Genomic DNA, 22963 nt, shown 5'->3' with positions numbered 1-22963 from the left:
AAAGCTTTAAATCAAAATCTAACGGCACTTTTATTATCGACCCCGCGTGTCGCTGTCAGAAACCAAAACGCGCATCGTTGTCGCATTTCTGCCGGCGAGACAATCTGCACGTGCCCAGTAGCTATGCGCGGGCCGTCATCACGTAGATGCACGGCCGTTTCGTGTCGGCCCAAATCGCCCGTAACTTTGTTTCACAAGAGGAGGCCAGTCTTTGCCCTGGTGAGCCCACCCATCTGGGCAGTGACCTGCAATCGACAACGCTATGACTAAGAATCTCCAGTACGTCCTATGCTGTTTCTACGGTTCACATACATACGTGAGCACACACAGGATTTCGTGACACTTGTAAAAACATTTTTTTTAAAGACGATTGTTTATCCTGTTTCCAGTAAGTTCTGGTATGAGTCTCGTGTAAATCAGTTGTTGTTTTGCTCTGGTGAATTTGCACATTCCCATCACCCAGCAATTCCATGTGGCTGCCGTCACTGCCTCCAGATCAGAGCTGCTAAGCTCAATGGGGCCTTACCAGCTGAGATAATAAATACAGGGTTTTTGGAGAGGGGGGGGGGGTTAGATCGCGTAAATATATAAATGTGTGTCATTAAACCCGCCACGACCCGACACAGCCAATTAGTAAGGTTTGTCACGTAAACAGAACATGCCAATTCGTTACTAGTACAACACACTGGTGTGTTGTTCAAGTTCAAGTTCATTTATTAGGTATAGTCCTGTGAGCCATTCGGCTCTTGAATCGGGTGCAACCCCAACAAAAAACAAAAACATGAACAAGAAAACATCTTAAAGTGACTATGTGCAGACTATGTGTTGGAGAGCCAAGGCACAACACACCGGTGTTTACGTGACAAACCTTACTAATTGGCTGTGTCGGGTAGTTGCGGGTTTAATGACACACATTTATTTTCCCCCTTCCAACCCAGCTTATATATATGCTCCAAGCACGTGTGCCGTTTCATTCAGACGCTGTCGCCTCGACAGACCTGGTTTTCACCTGAGGACGGCTGCTTGCGTTGTGGCCGAAACGTCGTGAGAATTGTTTTATTATGTTTTATTTTTATTATTTTACTACTTCCCTTCGACGTGACTTTACCGAAAGAACCAAGAAGACACATTTATCTATTAAACTCGATCTAACTCAACCCCCCCCCTCCCCTGTATTATGGATGAAATTGGTCGCGAAAGCCTCCGTGTTAAACGGAGATAATAAAGTCTGAGTCACAAAATGCATTTCTCTCTTTTTGGAATGATTCTGAGAATGTATCTGTCGGGCTTTTTGCTGGCAAATTCTTAAATCCTTTGTCCCATTGTCTTCAAAACAGGTCGCACGCAACGATTAGAAACCTTCCTCTTCAATAACAAAAAGTGGCAATACGATTTCTAGCTGAATGGTAAATTGGGAGAGTTGTTTTTTTCTCTCTCTCCAAGTTTTATCCATAGAGACTCTCTGCATGGATTAGTTTGCCAGCTCAGGTTTTTTTTTTACTTGTTTTGTACCAACCGCCAAGCATTGATCCAAACGTTGGCAACTCAACAACAGCAGCTACGAGACTGCCGCCTTACTCACAAACAACAAATCAATTCACTTCCCCCGCACCTCCGATTAGCGCGATGGGCTACGTACGGTGCAGAAGAAGTTCAACAAACATTGATATGTGGCTTCTCATGATCACATTCAGTTACACTAGACTCTCGATTATCCGCGTGCGGTTTATCCGATTTGCGGATTAACCACGCACCTGGGATTTTGACATAAATGGATAACTCATTAATTTCCCCATAAGCCCAAATTAATAATCAAAAACAGTTAGACATTGTCCCTCTTGGAAATGTTTATTACAAGTCAAGTTCTTAAACGGGACAAATATGTTGCTCCGGTTAATCCGAAATCCACGTGATCGCCTCTGCAGTACAGTAGTTGCATATATTTACAACATTTGGCAGAGTTTTATTGATGTTTATTGACGTGGCTCAGCTATCCACTTCGTGGGCAGAGTATTCTGCGCAGGAGCATGAAAGTGTCATCACTGAGCATGCGCAGTGATAACAAACTAAATTTAATTAACTTAAACATAATTTATACAAATTTTCGTGGTTTTTGGCATAGAGATCCGCGGAAAATGTCTAATTTTTTTTATCCGTGATTTTTAATTATCAGTGGCCGTCCTCCCCATCATTAGCGCAGATAATCGAGAATCTACCGTATTTAAAAGCTCGTTCAGGACGTAGTGCATTTTGGATAACTGAATTCTGTAGAATTATAATGAAAATAGTTTTCATCCATCGCAAAATGTTCATCAACCCCAGAGGACTTGAGAACTGAGTCAAGGTTCAAATGGAAATCAAAATCACGACCATCCCATGATGAGCAGCACGCATCCCATCCTCTTGCTCCACCCAGCCAGACCTTCTCACGAACAGCTCGAATGTACCGTACCCTGCCACGGGGCTAACGTGAGTTGGAAAGAATCAGAATTTGTTCCTGACCCTCCTCAAGGTCGACTCAGCCTTAAACAAAACGTGCTGTTCCGGCCTCTCCGTAGGCGGTTCGCTCGCAGCACTTGACCCCAACGGGCTGTTAGAAACTACCATGGGGGGTGGATGGGTGGGTGGGGGTCTTTGTTTTTGTCTTGTATCCTATATACGCGCGCCGCTTTACAATCGGCAACCGGCTATAAATAGATATTGCTTTAAACAATCTGCAACACAAACACTCGGGGGCAGGAGTTCGAGAGACAGTGTCGAGGTGAGGCGGTGGGGGGGATGATGGACTCCTGCCAAGATCTGTCCCGAGAAGAGCGAGCTTGCATTGAAACCATTCCCACTTATCCTCCGAGCTTTGCCAAGGAATAGTGGATTAAAAGACACACCACACGCACTGGCGCACACGACACGTGACATCCCCCGGTTGGAAATTGACGGTAGAATTCGCTATGGAAATCGAGTGCCTGTTAGGTGCAGGGCCGAGTGAGGGTGACACAGTCACGCACGAGGCTCAAACGGCTGGGTCAATGTCAGGGAGGGGAGTATTTAAGATTTGTAACGGTGTTGAATGCAGCGGCCTCTAGTGGCTACAAGGGATCAAACACGAATGTTTTGCGGCGCATGAGATGCACAGGGACGCCTCGACTTGCGAACGAGTTTGGTTCCCCGAGGTCTGTTCGTAAGTCGATTTGTTCGTAAGTCCAAACTTTACTCGTGTCGATTCACAAACACGTTGTACGGCGTGTACACTAAACACGGGCAATGGCTTTGAAAGTTGTATAATCTCCTGTAGATGTAGATGCCACTGGTTCTTCATGTTCTGTAGAAGCCACTGGTTCTTCATGTTCAGCAGATGTAGATGCTACTGGTTCTTCATGTTCTGTAGAAGCCACTGGTTCTTCACGTTCAGCAGATGTATATGCCACTGGTTCTCCATGTTCTGTAGACGCCACTGGTTCTTCATGTTAAGCAGATGGAGATGCCACTGGTTATTCATGTTCTACAGATGTAGATGCCACTGGTTATTGACGTTCTGCAGATGTAGATGCCACTGGTTTTCATGTTCTACAGATGTAGATGCCACTGGTTCTTCACGTTCTGCAGATGTAGATGCCACTGGTTTTCATGTTCTGCAGATGTAGATGCCACTGGTTCTTCACGTTCTGTAGATGTCACTGGTTCTTCACGTTCTGCAGATGTAGATGCCACTGGTTCTTCACGTTTTGCAGATGTAGATGCCACTGGTTTTCATGTTCTGCAGATGTAGATGCCACTGGTTCTTCATGTTCTGCAGATGTAGATGTCACTGGTTCTTCACGTTCTGCAGATGTAGATGCCACTGGTTCTTCACGTTTTGCAGATGTAGATGCCACTGGTTTTCATGTTCTGCAGATGTAGATGCCACTGGTTCTTCATGTTCTGCAGATGTAGATGCCACTGGTTCTTCACGTTTTGCAGATGTAGATGCCGCTGGTTTTCATGTTCTGCAGATGTAGAAGCCACTGGTTCTTTATGTTCTACAGATGTAGATGCCACCACCGCCATCTATTGCGCGACGGTTGAACTTACGACTCTCGGACCGGACAGACAACTGGACATACGGACAGGTTGGTTCGTATCTCTGAAAGTTCGTAAGTCGCATGTTGGTGAGTAGAGGATTCCATGTTTGTACAAGAATGTACTTTGAGCTTCTTTCGCGCACCGTGCATAGTCAACTGTGCTAATCGAAGGCGCGGGGGAGAGAGTTGGAACAACAAACTAAACACACACAAACAATAGAATCTTGCGCTAACGGTAACATGCTTTCAGTCGTGCCCGTGAGAACCCATGATGTTTTTTATGCAAATCGCATTCTCGTACGTTGCAGAAATTAGACCATAGAAAAAAAGAAAACCACACAAATGAGACGGTAGCTTTTGAACAACGAGTGCGTTTGCGTCTTTAACTGAACCGTAACCCCGGAATCGCATCCGATTAGCACGGGGGGCCACAGTACGGTGCGAAAGAAGTCCAACGCACGTGACAATTCATCAAGCCATTTCAGTGAATCGTTGCAATGGCATTGTAGCTTTGCCGACAGCTTCCGCGGATTTCTGCTACCGCTGCCCATTGTGTCCTTCCTGTTTAACCGTGGGGGGGAGTGGGGGGGTGAGAGGAGAGTGGGGGAGAGTGAGGGGTGAGAGGGGAGTGGGGGGTGGGGAGTGGGGGGGTGAGAGGGGAGTGGGGGGGGGGCACGAGGCAGCGCGTTTCCTGAAGACCCCCATTCAGACGCCACTCAGTGGTTGACGCGTGTGGAACCGATTTCTAAATCTGAGCCATCAGCCTTGGCGTCCGTCTTAATCAATTCAACTGCTCACCCCCCCTCCCCTCACCCCTCCTCCCCTCACCCCCCCCTTCTCCTCACCCCCCCCCCACCTCTTTTTGTTAACTAACAGTCGAGAAGTCGAGCCAACTCCGCAAGGAGCTGCAGACTCGCATCTCGGCCTGCCGCGTGTGTGTGGCGTGCAGTGGAAACAAGTATAACCCGTAAAAACAAAGTTTTTCACTATAAATCCTTTATATGCGTGGCGGCTAGAGTCCTCTCGTCCTCTGGCTTGAGATGGCTGCCACCTATGGGTCAGATGATTGTCTGCCAGTATTAAGCAATTGGTAATTAAATATTTAATTTGTTTTCCCTAAACAGTGTAAAATTTTTGAAAAAAAACATTTCACGAACATTAATTGTCTCGCACAACGAGTCTGTGTGCAAAATGTCAGCTCGATTGGATCACGGGAAGTGGGTTAAAAAACGACCGAAAGGTTTGCACGGTCGTAAGCAAGCAAGCAAGCACGCACGCAAGCAAGCAAGCGAACTTAATATAAAGGATTAAAAAAACACAAAGACAAAGATCCCCCCCCCACCCCCGTATAGCCTGCACAGACTTTTGGGGCAAGTGCTGCTCGCGAGTAGCGAGCCACCCATGCAGGCCGGACACGGGACACGCGAGGGGATGTGGGGTGGCCAGCACCACGCCCGGCCGCCTTTGTCTCACCGGCGGCGATGTTTACGCACCGCACCAGGTACTCATTCGAAACAGAGTCGAGCGAACAGAAGGCGTACGAACCCGTTCGTTCAAATTGTCGGTGGTTAAAATTTTTGACTCGAAACTTTCGTGACTGCAGCAATGCATATTCTTTGGTTCTTTCGGCGAAGTCACGTAGATGGAGAAATATTAATGAAAATAAAGTTAATAAAATAATAAAAATATTAATAAAATATAAATAAAAACCACGACGTTTCCATCGCCCATTTTCCTGATGACGACCGCTTGTGTTGCGATCGAAACGTCGTGGTTTATTTTTTTTATTAACTTTTTTTTTATTGTCTGTTTATTGGCCACGGGTGTAATTCGAACTCCGCTCGTCAGGTTCATAGCGCGGACGCGCTAACTGCTGCGCCACCGCTCCCCCCCACACGTGGCATGCAGCCGGCACACCGACACGCATGTTGGCACCCCTTCGCGGAAAATAAATATTTTACGTTTCGCTCCGGTGTTTAAACAACTGCGTCTCGGCTAAGGTGGATATAGTTCGAGCAGAGCCACGTTTGATGATTACAAATGAGAATCCCGGCAGTGTTTGCCCCCCTCCCATCCACCACCACCGATCTATCGATCCGTCTCTCGTTCCGTCTCATCTCGTCTCGCACATCATCCCTTGCGTGTTTTCCTGGACTTTAGTTCCCCCGCGTTGCCAACGTTCTCGGATCCCCTTTTTTATTTCACCACCACCACCACCACCGCCGCCGCTGTTGTTGTTATGTTGTTGTTGTGTTGTTGTTGCACATGGGGGTTTCGCGGTTCGAACTCCAGAAACAGGCCCGCCCTGGTTAATACCGCAGTCGTTGTATCTTAGCCGTGAAATTTCGCGGCGTCTGCTTCACACGTGCCGGCATTGACGTCCACATTTTTTGGCGTGGCAAATTTGAAAAATATAAAACCACCTCCCCCCCCCCCCCCAAGTTACTCACTTGGAATATACAAAGCAGTCGTGGCTCCCCTACCCACACACCCACCAACCCCACGCCACACCACCCCTCCCAACAAAAAACACAATAACTTGGCAGGACCCTCTTGAAAGTGAGTCGTGAGACTCAGCGAACGAAGTGATCAACTACCGAGCGCACCGTGGAAGCCCGCAACCACGTGGGGCACGTACGAACTATTTATCCAATTATATTTCCTTTCCCGACCACCCCCCCCCCCCCCCCTGTGCTCACGGCCTTTATTGTAATTGCTTCACTAATTCACTAATTCACTCGGGGCATTAATGCGGCACATGTGCGCGACGCGGTGGGGTTTGGCAAGTCTGCCCCCCCCCTCCTCTTCTACCCCCCCCCCATCCTCTCGCCCGCCCTCTCCCCGAGAGCCGTTTGAGCGGCTGGCTTGGAACCCCATCTGGGCCGATCGGGATGCCCGCCGTCAACGTGGGAGAGAGGGAGAGAGAGGCCTTTTGTGCAAAAATTGGCCACGGATTCGGCCAACGTTGACGTGGAGGGGGCAAGGGGGCTTCGTGGGATATCCACGACTCCCACGCTACCCCCCCCATAAACCCCCCCTTCCGTCTTCACGCCAAGATGCACCATTAAAACGGGCGCAATCGTATTAAAAGGTTAAGGTTCAGCTCTGAAATGGCGTGCTCTACGCCACTGCTGGCGAAAGGGCCTGGCCGTGAAAGGGGCAGTCCTTCAGAGCGCCTCTACGAGGGCGTTTTTTGGCCCAAGTCCTGTCCCGACACGGGTCAGACGGCTTTGAAGGGGGCCCCGTGGTGGCGAGATGTTAACTACCTCGCCTGGTATGCAGGAGGTCGTGGGTTCGATTCCGACCCTGACGCCTGCTGTATATTTGGAGTTTGCGTGTCTATGTCCCCATGGTCGCGTGGATTTTTCTCCGGCTCCTCCGGTTTTTCCATCCACGTTTAAAATCAACATCACGCGTTTAGAATCTTTGGCTGATTCTTGACTTAAAGCTTTCGTGACTGCAGGAATTCATATTCTTTGGGTCTTTCAGTAAAGCCACGTAGATAGAAAAAATAAATATCACGACGTTTCGATCGCAACACAATCACTCGTCACCTGATGTCGATTGCTTATGTCGTGATATTGTTATTTTTTATAATTTTTTATATCTACGTGGCTTTACCCAAAGACCCAAAGAATATTTGGCTGATGTAAATCTCCACACAATATGCCACTTCGTTGAGCTATCATTTGTGTCCAGGTCGCTTCTGAAAAAGAGCTATACAGGCTCAGTGGACCTCACCTGGTGAAATAAAAAAAGAGTTTCTGGGTGGGAGTACCCACATTTTATCGTACCCAACGCAAACTGCCGATTGAGTGGAGGTTTGCTCATACACAACAGATTCTGCTGCTGGGCAGACTGAGTGGACTGTTGTCCTTCCCACGTTAGAAAGCCACTGGAGCTACGCATTTTTCAATTTAAACTGAAACTAATTTTTTTAGAACTTATTTTTGTGTTTTGATTTAAAGCTTTCGTGACTGCAGGGATTCATCTTCTTGGTTCTTTCGGTAAATTCACGTAGAAGGGAAGTAATAAAATAATAAAAATAAAACATAATACAATTTTATTATGTTTTATTTTTATTATTTTATTACTTCCCTTCTACGTGACTTTACCGAAAGAACCAAGAAGATTATTTTTGTGTGTTAGTTTGTTGTCCTTCCGCCGCACCTCCGATCAGCACCGTTGGCTACGTACGGTGCGAAAGAAGTTCAACATACAGGGACTCCTCTACTTGCGAACGAGTTTGGTTCCCAAAGGTTTGTTCGTAAGTCGATTTATCCTTAAGTACAACTTGACTCCTGTCCATTCCAAACACGTGGTACGGCATGTACACTAAATATGGCTTTAAAATTTGTATAATATTATGTAGATGTAGATGCCACTGGTTCTTCACGTTCTGCAGATGTAGATGCCACCACTGCCATCTATTGCACGTAGGTTGAACTTACGACTCTCAGTCCGAATAGGCAACTTGGACATACGGACAGCTTGAAATAAATTCGTTTTCAATCCCCTGGAGTGCCGGGAAGTAACGATGCATTGATTAATCGATTAATACAAAACTCATTAAAGTGCAAATAAACGTGCATAAAATCGTGCTTGCGAAAAAAATACTTATTTAGTTTTTATTTGTTGTACACAATTAGTTCCTGTGACCTCCTCCAGCCGCTAGAGGCCGCTACGTCTAATGTAAAAAAAAATATTTCTAAGTATTTGATTCTTGCATCGAATCACGACAAGTTAATCGAGTGAATGTTTACACTCGTAGGGGCAAGCCGCCCATGATTCTCTTCTTTGTTCACCCTCGTCTTCTCTGTCTCTCTCTCTCTGTTCACCCTTCTACCTGTGCTCAATCGGTGTTTCCGTCCTTTCTACCCCCCCCCCCCCTTGCACCCCTCCACTGGAACACATTAAGCCCCCCCCTCCTCCTCAACCTCCATCTGTTCCTCTCTTAAATCCTCACCTCTTCTCCATTCACTTCCTCTTCCCTCCCCTCGCCCATCCACCCCCTTCCCGTCCCTCCCCAACACTTTAGTGACCCACACGCACCCCGTATCGCGGTCACTCATTCCTCGGCCCTTGCACGCCTCTGCCATCCAAATATTGTTTTACTGGTAGGAACCCACTGGTTCCACCAGCCTACAGGGGATTATTGTGTCCGTCCGTCCGTCCGTCGTGCAGGGAGGGGCTGGGTGGGGAGGGGAGGGCGGGGAGGGGCTGTGTGGGGAGGGTGGGGCTGGGTGGGGAGGGGAGGGTGGGGAGGGGCTGGTTGGGGAGGGTGGGGAGGGGCTGTGTGGGGAGGGTGGGGCTGGGTGGGGGTGGGAGGGGTGGGGCTGGGTGGGGAGGGGCTGGTCACCCCGTGGTGCCCTTATAAAACTCAACGTTTAACCTACTCACGCCGGCTTGTGCCCGCCCTCACAGTCGGGCATATTTTTGGAATACACCACGCCGCCGTTGACCCTGGCCATTGACCGAGCAACCCAACGTTCCTACCAGCTCCCTCCGCAGGAATGTGTTTGCTTACACCGTTTTGTAAACCATGTTAAGCGCCTCGAGCAAAGGCGCTCTGTCAATATAAAATAACCCAAGGGTTCCTGCCATAGGAACGTGGAATTTGTCACCATTATCTCAAGACTGCCCAGCAGGAATTTGTGTAGCTCTTTGAGCATTTGAGTGTGTGACCATAACAGCGTTGTAACTATTCATAACGTGTAACCACTTACATTTTGATTTAAAGCTTTCGTGACTGCAGGGATTCATATTCTTGGTTCTTTCGGTAAAGTCACGTAGAAGGGAAATAATAAAATAATAAAATATTAAACAATAAAATTCTCACGACGTTTCGACTGCAACACAAGCAATCATCATCAGGTGTGAAATCCACAGAAATATTTTTTTTTATTGCTGTGGATTTCACACCTGATGATGATTGCTTGTGTTGCATTCAAAACGTCGTGAGAATTGTATTGTTTTATATTTTATCATTTTATTATTTCCCTTCTACGTGACTTTACCGAAAGAACCAAGAACGTGTAACCACTCGTTATTTTTTTGGTTGTTTTTCCCAACTGACCCGACGCGTCTCCATCGGCCTGCTGTGTTTCTCTGGACGATCGCGGATTGCGACACATCATGCACGCAGCGCTGACACGGGATGTGTTGCAAGAGCTACCCAGCTTGCATGAAACAACACGCGGATTGGCTGCACTGCACGTGGCTTGTATTCCAGCGCTGTGGAGGCAGCTCGAGTAGGTGGATGACACAAAATGAGTGAAATTCCCTCCGCCACACCTGGGCGTGGATGTTGCAATCTTCCGGCTTGCCAGGGTTTGTTGAACACGTAGTCGGCTTTCGACACCATTGTTATTCATAATAAAGTTTTATTTTTTGGGGGGTTAGATCGCGTAAATTTAAATGCGTCGTTAACCCATCACCAACCGACAACAGCCAATTAGTACATTTTGTCATGTAAAACAAACCGTGGCAATTAGTTACTACTGCAGCAACATCGGTGTGTGGGAGAGTAAACCCTCAAAGTGTACAACCAACACACCGGGGGCTGTAAGAGTAACTAATTGGCGCGTTCTGTTTACGTGACAAAACTTACTAATTGGTTGTTGACGGGTGTCGGTGAGTTAACGACGCATTTATATTCACGCAAAAATAAACTTGATAACACTGGTCAACAAAAAAAAAAACAAATTTTCTGGCCTGGACTTTTGCAGCTGTTTAGACGAATTTCTGGGTGCTGATTCCAAATCTGATCTCAGATTTGCTCTATTACATAATTTTTATGCTATCGGCATACCACGTTTTCATTGATTGTACCCGAAATTAACTCTGTCACTTATGATTGCAAGTTGTTGCGAATCAGTGACTGCTTTAGTGTTAAAATATGGTGCTGTATTTTTAAGGTTTGTGTGTTTATAATATAATTTTATGTAGATATCCACATTTATTTAATATTTTTCTTCTGCAGTTTTTATTGAAAATGCAATAGTTGATATCTCAAAACCCTGATGTGATAGACAAAAACTGATGCCAAATTTGGAATCAGCACCCCAAAATTACATTAAAACCGTTGGAATACCTTATGCCAGAAAAAGTGTGTTGACCATTGTTTTGAATTACCCGGGGGTATGATGGCAGGACAGCAAATTGATTCGTTTGCATCTGCGCTGGGGATCGAGTGCTGCCCAGCTACTCGTGCGTGTGGCCTTCCTCTGGGTAAATTTCGATTTAAAGCTTTCGTGACTGCAGGGATTCATCTTCTTGGTTCTTTCGGTAAAGTCACGTAGAAGGAAAATAATAAAATAATAAAAATAAAACATAATAAAATACAATTCTCACGACGTTTCGGCCACAACGCAAGCAGCCGTCCTCAGGTGAAGAACAGGTCTGTCGGAAAGACAGCGTCTGAATAACGCTGTCATTTCTTCACCTGAGGATGGCTGCTTGCGTTGTGGCCGAAACGTCGTGAGAATTGTATTTTATAATGTTTTATTTTTATTATTTTATTATTTCCCTTCTACGTGACTTTACCGAAAGAACCAAGAAGAAGAACATTAACACAATTGCGGTAGGAGTCTAATTCACGTTGAGTAGTGCTACATAGGGCCACAGACACAACATTGCCAGGATTTCCAAATATAAGGGCTCTGCAATAGAACGTCCTACGTTCCCCTATTTCCCTCTGAAATGAGTGCGATGTTTATATTGATACACATGCGCCACATTCTCCTGATTATAAGACGCACTTTGTGTGTGTGTGTGGGGAGAGCGGTGGTGGTGTAGCGGTTAGCGCTACGCTGCGCTATGAACCCGGCCACCCGAGTTCGATTCCCGCTCACGGCCACCCACGCCAGTGACGAATATCTGAACCAGTCCTGGGCCTCCCTTAGGTTGACTCAGCCTCAAATGAGTACAGTACCTGTTGCAATGTGTAAACATTATTACTAAAGAGAAAAAGGCAAGCAGGGAATGGTCCTGGCTACCCGACCCTCTGTGTGCCGTGCCGGCCTTCATAGGCGCTCGCTAACAGCACTTGCCCCAACAGTCCGTTGAGGCTATACGGCTGGTCTGTGTCTTTGTGACGAGATTTGCACAATCTTGATTTGAAGCTTTCGTGACTGCAGGAATCCATTCTCTTTGGTTCTTTCGGTAAAGTCACGTAGGTAGAAAAATTAAATAAAACAAAAATTAATAGATCACGACGTTTCGATCGCAACACAAGCGGTCGTCCTCAGGCGTAAAAAAATAACCAGCAGTGGAAAAATGGTTTTTACCTACGTGACGTGACCAAAAGAAAGAGTATAGATTTGTACAACTCACTTGAAAAATTGGGCACACGTTTTGGTTTCATCCTACTCTCCTTCGCATCCTATCATCCGGAGAATACGATCGTTGGTTAACGGACGTCGAAGAGTTCAAACCATACAACCGGGTGGGATTCTGCAGATGTTGTTGCTTGGCATGTGTGTGGGTGTCACGGAACGACGCTGATCAACGTGACTGGACAAGAACCACTGCATACTTGAGGGATCGCGTTGGCATGCAGATTTAACTTGAAGCTGCTTTGAGGTCTCTCTCCCTTTTGGCTTGGCATGTTAAACCTGTGGGTAAACTCCACGCTTGTAACCAATGCCCCCAATCGTTTTTTTTTACGAAGTTATGATTTTATTAGATCTCATTGGGTGCTGATATTATTGTCGGAGTCAAGGAATAAGGCAAAAAAATATATCTTCGGAACCGTTCAACTTTTTTTTCTTCTGTGACCGTGTAAGGTTATAAGATGCTTTGGAAAGTAGGACGAACCACAAAGTTTAAGGTCATTTAGATTTTTTTTTTAATTATCAGTCTTCTGGAAGTTGATTTCCACGCACAGCTTTAAACTGGGGGAGATGTCCTCTGGTTCATGAGTCTAAACGGCTGGTGGTGTCTTCTGTCCTCTGGGTGCCAACGAATTGGCTACGAAAAACTGCCTTCCGGAAGATTCTTCTGAACAAACGAAATTCAATTTAGATTTGAAGCTTTCGTGACTGCAGGAATCCATACTCTTTGGTTCTTTCGGTAAAGCCACGTGTCTGTACGAACTACGTGACTTTACCGACACGATATTTAATCGTCTGGAAGACAAACATATTCTCTGGAGATAATACGATGCACCCCACAACTTTGCTTTAACATACGAGGATAACCATTTGTATTGTTTTAGACATGGTCTCGTAATCCAGAGAGTATGGCACGCGATCTTTCTACCTGGGAAATGTCTTAAAACAAGCACCACGTGACTTCGTCTGTGGATTTAACATTTTCCATTTATATTGTGTTCGTCTTACCTTGCCGTCCCATCCCCATATAAAAAAAACCTACAGCTTCCCACTCACAGTCCTTATGTAAGGGGCCGTCCATAAATGACATCACGCGATTTTGAACGATTTTTGACCCCCCACCCCCTTCGTCACACGGCGTCACAAAAAGTCAGACCCCCCACCCCTCAAATATGACGTCACAAAGATCTGCCCGACCCCCCCAAAAAAAACATACTTCAAATCGCTTTAAACTATTGTCATTGTAGTGCGTGTTTAATGTGGCGCTGCACTCTGATGTTGTAGGAGAAAACATTTATTAAAAAGTCTATTAAATTAAGTAGAACGTGTTGTCTATATTTATTTAAAGTTGCGCATTTTGATGTGACGTCACATTTCTCAAACCCCCCCTCCCCCTCGTCACACATCGTCACAAATGTCTGACCCCCCCCCCCCCCAGGTGCGTGACGTCATTTATGGACGGCCCCTAAGCGGGGCAGTCAGCCCAATTGCCCACGTCCCGGAACCCAGGAGCACCGAGTTTGGACTTTTGTTCCGCGGAATTTCTGTTCCTTTCACTGCGCTCTTGTTAATCAGAAGGGGGGGGGGGGGTACGGATGAAAACAAACGACACAATGTCTGCAATACCGAACGTACCGACGATTTGATTGCAAATACGGATTTGGCTGAGCAAAGTTCCAACGCGCTTTGGGTTTTTTTTTATTGCCAGAGGGGGTCCCCCCCCCCCCACATCCACCAGTGGTGTGACTGTGACTGCGGTGATACCCAGCAGACCCCAGGGCACCCACGCGGCACCCACGACCCCTTTCATTTGTGTTTATCCCGGGCTAAGCCAACGCCGAGGGCCTCCTTCCTCGCCATGGGGCTTAGCGGCGTGACGTGGCATTAGCCCCTAAGCTGCCCGGGCAAACGCAAGCTGTTGACATCGCTCCCCACCAGACACGCGTCTCTTGCCGCGATGCTAAATCCCATCTCTCGTTCCGCCCTCCATCTGGCTGCACGACCAGCAGCACGTCCCATCATCCCACCCCCCCTCCCCCGAACCCCCCCCCCTAGGCTATTACATTTCCCACTCTGCCAGAGCGAAAATGCCCTGCAATTCATCTTCTTGGTTCTTTCGGTAAAGTCATCACGTAGAAGGGAAATAATAAAAGAATAAAAATAAAACATAATAAAATAATTCTCACGACGTTTCGGCCACAACGCAAGTCCTCAGGTGAAGAACAGGTCTGTCGATAAGACAGCGTCTGAATGCAATTGTTTGCTCACTCCACTTTGGACACGTTGTAAGTTATGGGAGTGCCCAGACTTTACCGCGCCACGCGAGATCAATCGGTCGACCCGCTGTGAACGTACCCGTTCATACTGCTGGAGGGGGGCGGGGTGGGGATTTCAGAAAAATCTTCCCCGTGGCTTCAACTGCCGCGCCGGGTCGGTGAAACCGAACCGGGGAGCTCCAGGGTTGCAAGTTCAAGGGGTGTTCACCGCTGCATCACGATCGCTCAGCTAAAAGTGTCCCTTTCGAGGCAGACCTCTGGGTTATAACCGGAGTAAATACGAAGAGCAGACAGAGCAAAGAGTGCGATGCTTGCAACAACCAAAAAATCAAATTCCATAAATGAACCCTCGCTTTGCGATATGAATTACATTTAGATGGACATTTAGCCTGGCGCCTAAAAATGCCACCGCGTTCCCAAGGCTGTAAACAAAAGTGGGACGCGCACATCACGGGGTCCTCTAGAAGGGACGTATTTATAGGCAGCGTTTAGACGTGTTGCAGTGGAAGATTTTAAGACTCAAGTTTACAATCGCACACAGCGGGATACAAATCTCGGGTGCGGTGATCAAAAGCGTCGGAATGTTTCATTGCCCCAGCAACGAATCCAGCTGATCACTAGGACCGAAAGAGATATAACGTGAAGATACAGGATATATCACTCATCGTGGTAATTGAGGACATTTGGTATTCGCGCATCTTCTTCTAGGGCTATCATGCAGGCGGGGTGTTTCACAGCAGTGGGGCAATGTAGCCGTGCGTGCAATCCCAAATTTGATCATTAATTTGCGGTGTCAATTTTTTCAAAACTCGGCTGATTTGCACCACGCAACGGCCTTCTCTTATCGAACCCCCGCCACCGGAGGATCTTTAAACGCCCACTGCAAAGCAGACGGCGCGTCTTTAACGCAGGCGGTACAACTGCAGCGTTAACCAGAGCGGCCTGTCGGGATCTGAATCGGGGTCCTTCATAGCGAGTAGCAAACGCGCCACAGCTTGGCCAATGTTGGTCGCACGGTGGCCGAGAGGGCATCGTGGACGAAGGAGCATTCTCCGGGAATGAGCAGCTGATGAATAGGCTCAAGCGGATTGGAGACGAAGAAACCTAAGCGATGGTGTTGGCTTAGCACCCAGGGTGACTCTCAACCCGGCAGACACGCGGAGTAGTCACCTGTTCTGGCTTTCACAGGACGTCCTCTCTGCTTTTAAGCAGCTGTCCTGGGAAATATGTAAATCTTCTCAGATTCTTTTTGGTTCTTTCGGTAAAGTCACGTAGAAGGGAAGTAATACAATAATAAAAATAAAACATCACATACCTGCATTTCACATAAATATGCTAAATGCCTCTTGATATGCATATTATTTTGTCAAGGCGCTCTTTTCCCCCCTTCCAACCCAGCTTATATATATGCTCCAAGCACGTGTGCTGTTTCATTCAGACGCTGTCGCCTCGACAGACCTGTTCTTCACCTGAGGACGGCTGCTTGCGTTGTGGCCGAAACGTCGTGAGAATTGTTTTATTATGTTTTATTTTTATTATTTTATTATTTCCCGTCTACGCGACTTTACCGAAAGAACCAAGAAGATGAATCCCTGCAGTCACGAAAGCTTTAAATCTAAAATCTTCTCAGATTATCATTTACCACCGATAAGTACAGTTGGCTTCGTACGGCGCGAAAGAAGTTCAACGTGCAAGTCCCAGCTTTTACCTGTTGAGTAACAATACCACCACTCACAACAATGCATCTGCATGTAAATATCTACTCTTTTCATATTGTGAGATATTGCATTTCCCATTAATATCCCGGTTTTTGTGTTATTAACTCTGTCCACGTCAGGGCCAAAAGGAAATGAGAAAAATATTGACTTGCTTCTACTACTCTGTTTCAAGTCCAGTTTTTTTGTCTGTAAATGCTATAGATATTCTAAAATAGCATCGATTTTTCCCCCATTTGGAGTACATTTTCTGGCCTATACATTTACGGTTGACCCCATGGCATTCTACAGTGAGGGGCTCGATTCCAACCGCACGTGATTATATCGATGACAAGTCAATGAAACGTAATATTTTTCCTCGACCTCATTTATTTTCCCATGGACACACGCACACAACACACACACAACACACACACACACAAACACAACATACACACAACATACACACACACCACACACACACAACACACACACACCACACACACACAACACACATACACACAACACACACACAACATACACACACAACACACACACGACATACATACACACACAACACACACACACACAACACACACGCAACACACACACAACATACATACACACAACAACACACACACACAACACACACAACACACACACAAAACATACACACACAACACACACACACACAACATACACCCACAACACACACACCACACACATACACACACACAACACACACACACAACACATACACACAACACACACAACAACACACACACACACAACAACACACACACACAAAACACACGCAATTGGCTACGTTGAATAATTTACTGCCCCAAAATAATGAACATGCCTATGTATAATTATTCATATCGTGGCCTGGAAACGAGCGGACGTGTGTACGCGAACCACTAGCATTTATGTTAATATCACAACAACAACAACAACAAAACCTGTCCAAGGTTACACTGAGACGCGATCGGATTTTTCTTTGTATCGTCGAGTGCGAGAGAGAGAAATCACGCCTTAGACATTGCGTCGAAACTACCCATAGCGAGTAACATTATACATTCCGAGTATTTAGAGTTCTCACACTCACACAGACACGCGTACAAACGTACGGACTTGTCTACACAGCGGCACTGATAGACAAAGACAAAGATCCCCCGTGTAGCCTTAACAGACTGTAGGGGCAAGTGCTGTTAGCGAGCACTGATAAAGGCCGGAACGGCACACGAGGGGGTGGGTGGCCAGCACCACGCCCGACCGCATTTGTCTCCCTAGCGGCGATATTTACACACACCGCACCAGGTCCTCATTTGAGGCTGAGTTGACCTAGACGGAGGCCCAGGACCAAATAGTCGTCGCTGCTGTTGACCGTGAACCTGAAATCGAACCCGGGGTGGCCAGGTTCGCAGCGCTACGCTACCGCTCCCCCCACCCCAATAGAAACACACGCACGCGCACGCACGCACGCGCACGCACGCACACGCACGCACGCACACGCACGCACGCACGCGCACGCACGCGCACGCACACGCACGCACGCACGCGCACGCACGCACGCACGCGCACGCACGCGCACGCACACGCACGCACACGCGCAAGCGCACGCACGCACACGCACACGCAAGCGCACGCACGCACGCACACATTCCTCGTCGTTTCCACCTGGCTAACAATGATACCGAACGAAGCGACTCCCTCCCCCTCCCCACGTCACTGAGGCTGTGAAAACCCAGCCGGGAGTTGCGGCTGTTGCCACCGTGGGGCTTGAAAGGGAGAGGGAATATTTAGGCAACGTCAAGGTCGGTCGCCCTCTTCCTGGAGCGCACCACGACTCTCCCCTGGCGCTCCTCTCTACGATTATCGGCGATGGGGGGAGGTGGGGGGAGGTGGGGGGAGCCGAGCGGTGTGGACGGGCGCGTCCCCCTCGTGGCTCTTGACCGTGAAAGCCCGTCGTTGACCCGTTAGGTCCAACGCCAACATCATCATCATCATCGCCAACATCACCAACATCGACGACAACATCACCATCATCGCCGACAACATCACCATCATCATCATCACCAACATCACCAACATCACCATCATCACTAACATCGACAACATCATCATCACCAACATCGACAACATCACCATCATCACCAACATCATCAACATTACCAACATGATCAATAGCATCAATATCACCATCATCCCCACCAACATCACCATCATCACCAACATCATCAATATCATCACCAACATCACCATCATCACCAACATCATCAATATCATCACCAAAATCACCATCATCACCACCAACATCACCATCATCACCAACATCATCAATATCATCACCAATATCACCAACATCACCATCATCACCAATATCATCAATATCATCACCAACATTACCATCATCACCAACATCATCATCATCATCACCAACATCACCAACATCACCATCATCACCAAAATCACCATCATCACCACCAACATCACCATCATCACCAAAATCACCATCATCACCACCAAAATCACCATCACCACCACCAACATCACCATCATCACCAACATCACCATCATCACCACCAACATCACCATCATCACCAACATCACCAACATCATCAATTTCATCACCAACATCACCAACATCACCAATGTCATCAATATCACTAACATCACCATCATCACCAACATCACCATCAGCACCATCATCACCATCATCACCTTACCCAGCCTCCATCACCAACATCACCAACATCACCATCATCACCATCATCATCACCAAAATCACCATTATCACCACCAACATCACCATCATCACCAACATCACCATCACCACCACCAACACCACCATCATCACCACCAACATCATCACCATCATCACCACCAACATCATCACCAACCGGCAGCGGCGGCCCTCCCCGCGTGCACGATCCTCAGGAGTGCTGCGATGTCCTTGACGCGTTTCCGACAAACGACGACTGCCACCAATTTTCTATCCCTTTGTGCGCGCGCGCGCGTGCCCGTGTGTTATTTATGTGTTCTTATTTATTTATATATTTGTGCATCTGTGTGTGTGTGTGTGCAAGGGGGCTCAGCCAATCAGAGTGGCTCGCCTTCTGCACCCCATCTCAGAAGCTTCACAACCACCACCACCAACAACCTCCTCCTGCATCTCACGCGCCGTCTCAGCACCCCCCCTCCCATCGTCCCCCGTCTGCTCCCACCACCGCAACAGCCACAACCACCGCCACCACAACAACCACAACCACTACAACAGCCACAACCACCGCCACCACAACATGCCACAACCACTACAACAGCCACAACCACCGCCACCACAACAACCACAACCACTACAACAGCCACAACCACTACAACAGCCACAACCACCGCCACTACAACAGTCACAACCACTACAACAGCCACAACTACCGCCACTACAACAGCCACAACCACTACAACAGCCACAACCACCGCCACTACAACATGCCACAACCACCGCCACTACAACAGCCACAACCACTACAACAGCCACAACCACCGCCACTACAACAGCCACAACCACTACAACAGCCACAACCACCGCCACTACAACAGCCACAACCACTACAACAGCCACAACCACCGCCACACAACAACCACAACCACTACAACAGCCACAGCCACCGCCACTACAACAGCCACAACCACCGCCACTACAACAGCCACAACCACTACAACAGCCACAACCACCGCCACACAACAACCACAACCACTACAACAGCCACAACCACCGCCACTACAACAGCCACAACCACTACAACAGCCACAACTACCGCCACTACAACAGCCACAACCACCGCCAACCACGAGACGATCGTCTCCGCGGATCTGCCCCGTGGCATGAAGCCCGTGAAATGGATTCGCAGCGTTCGTTTTATTTTTGTGTTTGCATCGCGGGATCTGATTACCCTCCCATAGGTCAGCTCCGGCCGAATGCCGGGCCGCCTGTTTCTGTTTTAGCTGGGATTGTGAATGTGATGATTGTGAATGTGATGATTGTGATTGTGAATGTGATGATTGTGATTGTGATGATTGTGGTTGTGAATGTGATGATTGCGAAGGTGATGATTGTGATTGTGAATGTGATGATTGTGAACGTGATTGTGAATATGATTGTGAGTGTGATGATTGTGAATGTGATTATTGTGATTGTGAATTATGATTGTGATTGTGAATGTGATTGTGAATGTGATTGTGAATGTGATGATTGTGAATGTGATGATTGTGATTGTGAATGTGATGATTGTGAACGTGATTGCGAATGTGATGATTGTGAATGTGATGATTGTGAATGTGATGATTGTGAATGTGAATGTGATGATTGTGAATGTGAATGTGATGGCGAATGTGATGATTGTGAATGTGAACGTGATTGTGGATGTGATTGTGAACGTGATTGTGAACGTGACTGTGATTGTGAACGTGAATGCGTTCTTTGCCGTACTGACGTGGAAGCCGCGCGCTGCCCTCCGAGGCGCAGTGACGTTCAGAATGTAGAGCAGAATAATTGAGACGTCTTGTGAAACATCAACAACAACAACAACACAAAACACGTTGCTTGGCTCCCATTTTTTTAAATTTGTATCTTCTCATCCACGCTTCTCCCCCTCTCTCCCCAACGCCCTTCCCCCCGCCTCCCTCTAACCCCACAGCGCACCTCTCACCACCCACCCCTCGCTACTCCCTCTCCTTTGGCAGCTGTGATGTCTGGCGTGAACTGAATACTAAGTACCCCGCCAGCCAGCCAGCGCCCAAGCTCAAGAAGAGACATTACTGGAACGGAAAAGGGGCCTTGCTTGACATTTCGCTTGGGAAGCTGTAAAATCGAAACGCGGTGGGATATGTTATGCTCTCTCTCTCACTTCATTTTGAGTTACGGAGGTGGATTTTGTTGTTGTTGTTGCTGCTGTTGTTGTTGTTGCTGCTGTTGTTGTTGTAAACCAAAGCATCTCGCATCTTGCCCGTCTTGAGTGGAAATCGTGCGCGTACGGTCTGAGTGTGGCACCGATGGTGAACACACCAAAGACAAAGATCACCCCGTATAGCCTTGACAGGCTGTTGGGGCGAGTGCTGTTAGCAAGCACCTATGAAGGCCGGCACGGCACACGAGGGGGTGGGTGGCCAACACCACGCCCGGCCGCCTTTGTCTCCCCCAGTGGTGATGTTTACTACACACCGCACCAGGTACACATTTGAGGTTGAGTCGACCTAGGGGAGGCCCAGGACACACAGACACACACAGACAGGGGACTAATGAAAGTGGTTCTCTTAGGGTTTAGAGATCTACAAAAGCCAACATGCCCGCAAATGCCGTTTTGTGTTGTTGAAATGGCTGTTAAGCTGGAAGGCAAAACGGGTGTTTCATTTCGATTTAAAGCTTTCGTGACTGCAGGGATTCATCTTCTTGGTTCTTTCGGTAGTCACGTAGAAGGGAAATAATAAAATAATAAAAATGAAACACTAAACAAATTTTATTAATTTAAAATTAAATAATAAAATAGCTTTTGTATGTTTATTTTATTTTATTATTTCCCTTCTTCGTGACTTTACCGTGTGACAATGAAAGGGTGTTTCATTGTCACACGATACGAATTCCTGTTATGATGACAACCCAATTTGTGTTTTAATTGCGTGGTGAGTTCACTGATTGTGGATTGCCTGATTGTGAGTTCACTGAGTGTACAGACGACCTTTGTAAATCCACTGCTGAACGAAGACCTCCCATGCCGTGTCGGGCATGAGACCTGGTTGACAATACTTCACCGCGGGGAAGAATTGACAAGGATCATAGATAGCACCGTGTCATATTCTCGCATGAACGATTCGACGCGTGCATCCTGAGAATGGAAATGGGTTTAAACGGATGAACCGATGAACCGTCACGTACCGAGCAGACGTCTTTGTAGTTACCGTTGCGCATGTACATGTCGCACAGACGCAGGGTTTGTTACGACTAATCAATTCATCAATGAACATCGGGCTGAGCTCACGATGCGCCGATCAAACCACGTGTGCAAGAATCAATGTTTCTTTGCGATTGATGCTTCGCTGTACGTAGTGGGTTCGTGCGATTCCTCCAGTCACTAGAGGCCGCTACGTGCACGAAATAATGCGTTCTCGAATCAAGTCATAGGCCTTCATCTGTGGCGGTGTTCTTCACTGGCAGCGGCCCGTGTTGGCCTTTGGGGTCGTCCATAAATGACGTCACGCGATTTTGGACGATTTTTGACCCCCCCCCCCCTTGTTACACGGCGTCACAAAAAGTCAGACCCCCCTCAAAATATGACGTCACAAAGCTCTGCGCCCCCCCCTAAAATAAAATATGCTTAAAATCGCTTTAAACTGTTGTCATTGTAGTGCGTATTTAATGTGGCGCTGCACTCTGATGTAGTGGGAGAAAACATTTATTAAGAAGCCCATTTAATTAAGTAGAACGTGTTGTCTATATTTATTTAAAGTTGCGCATTTTGATGTGACGTCACATTTCTCAACCCCCCCCCCCCTTGTCACACATCGTCACAAATGTCTGACCCCCACCCCCCCTAGGTGCGTGACGT

General features: G+C 47.4%; 1 protein-coding gene across 2 annotated transcripts in view; it reads right to left on the bottom strand.

Annotated features, from left to right (window-relative positions):
• Window positions 1-20970, bottom strand: part of LOC133353304 (protein FAM110B-like) — a 92248-nt gene extending 71278 nt beyond the window's left edge. The window contains exon 1 of one of the 2 annotated variants that reach the window (XM_061569435.1): window positions 20855-20970. The gene's annotated coding sequence lies outside the window, so the exon portion shown is untranslated. Of the gene's footprint in view, window positions 1-19264; window positions 19392-20854 lie in introns of those variants that run through there. The other variant, XM_061569433.1, reaches the window with a different exon arrangement.
• Between the last annotated feature and the right edge of the window lie 1993 nt (window positions 20971-22963).

Source organism: Lethenteron reissneri, chromosome 43, assembly GCF_015708825.2.
Source record: "Lethenteron reissneri isolate LAM-NWPU_2019-01 chromosome 43, ASM1570882v1, whole genome shotgun sequence".
Classification (NCBI taxonomy): Eukaryota; Metazoa; Chordata; class Hyperoartia; order Petromyzontiformes; family Petromyzontidae; genus Lethenteron; species Lethenteron reissneri.
This window is presented reverse-complemented; position numbering and strand designations above follow the sequence as displayed.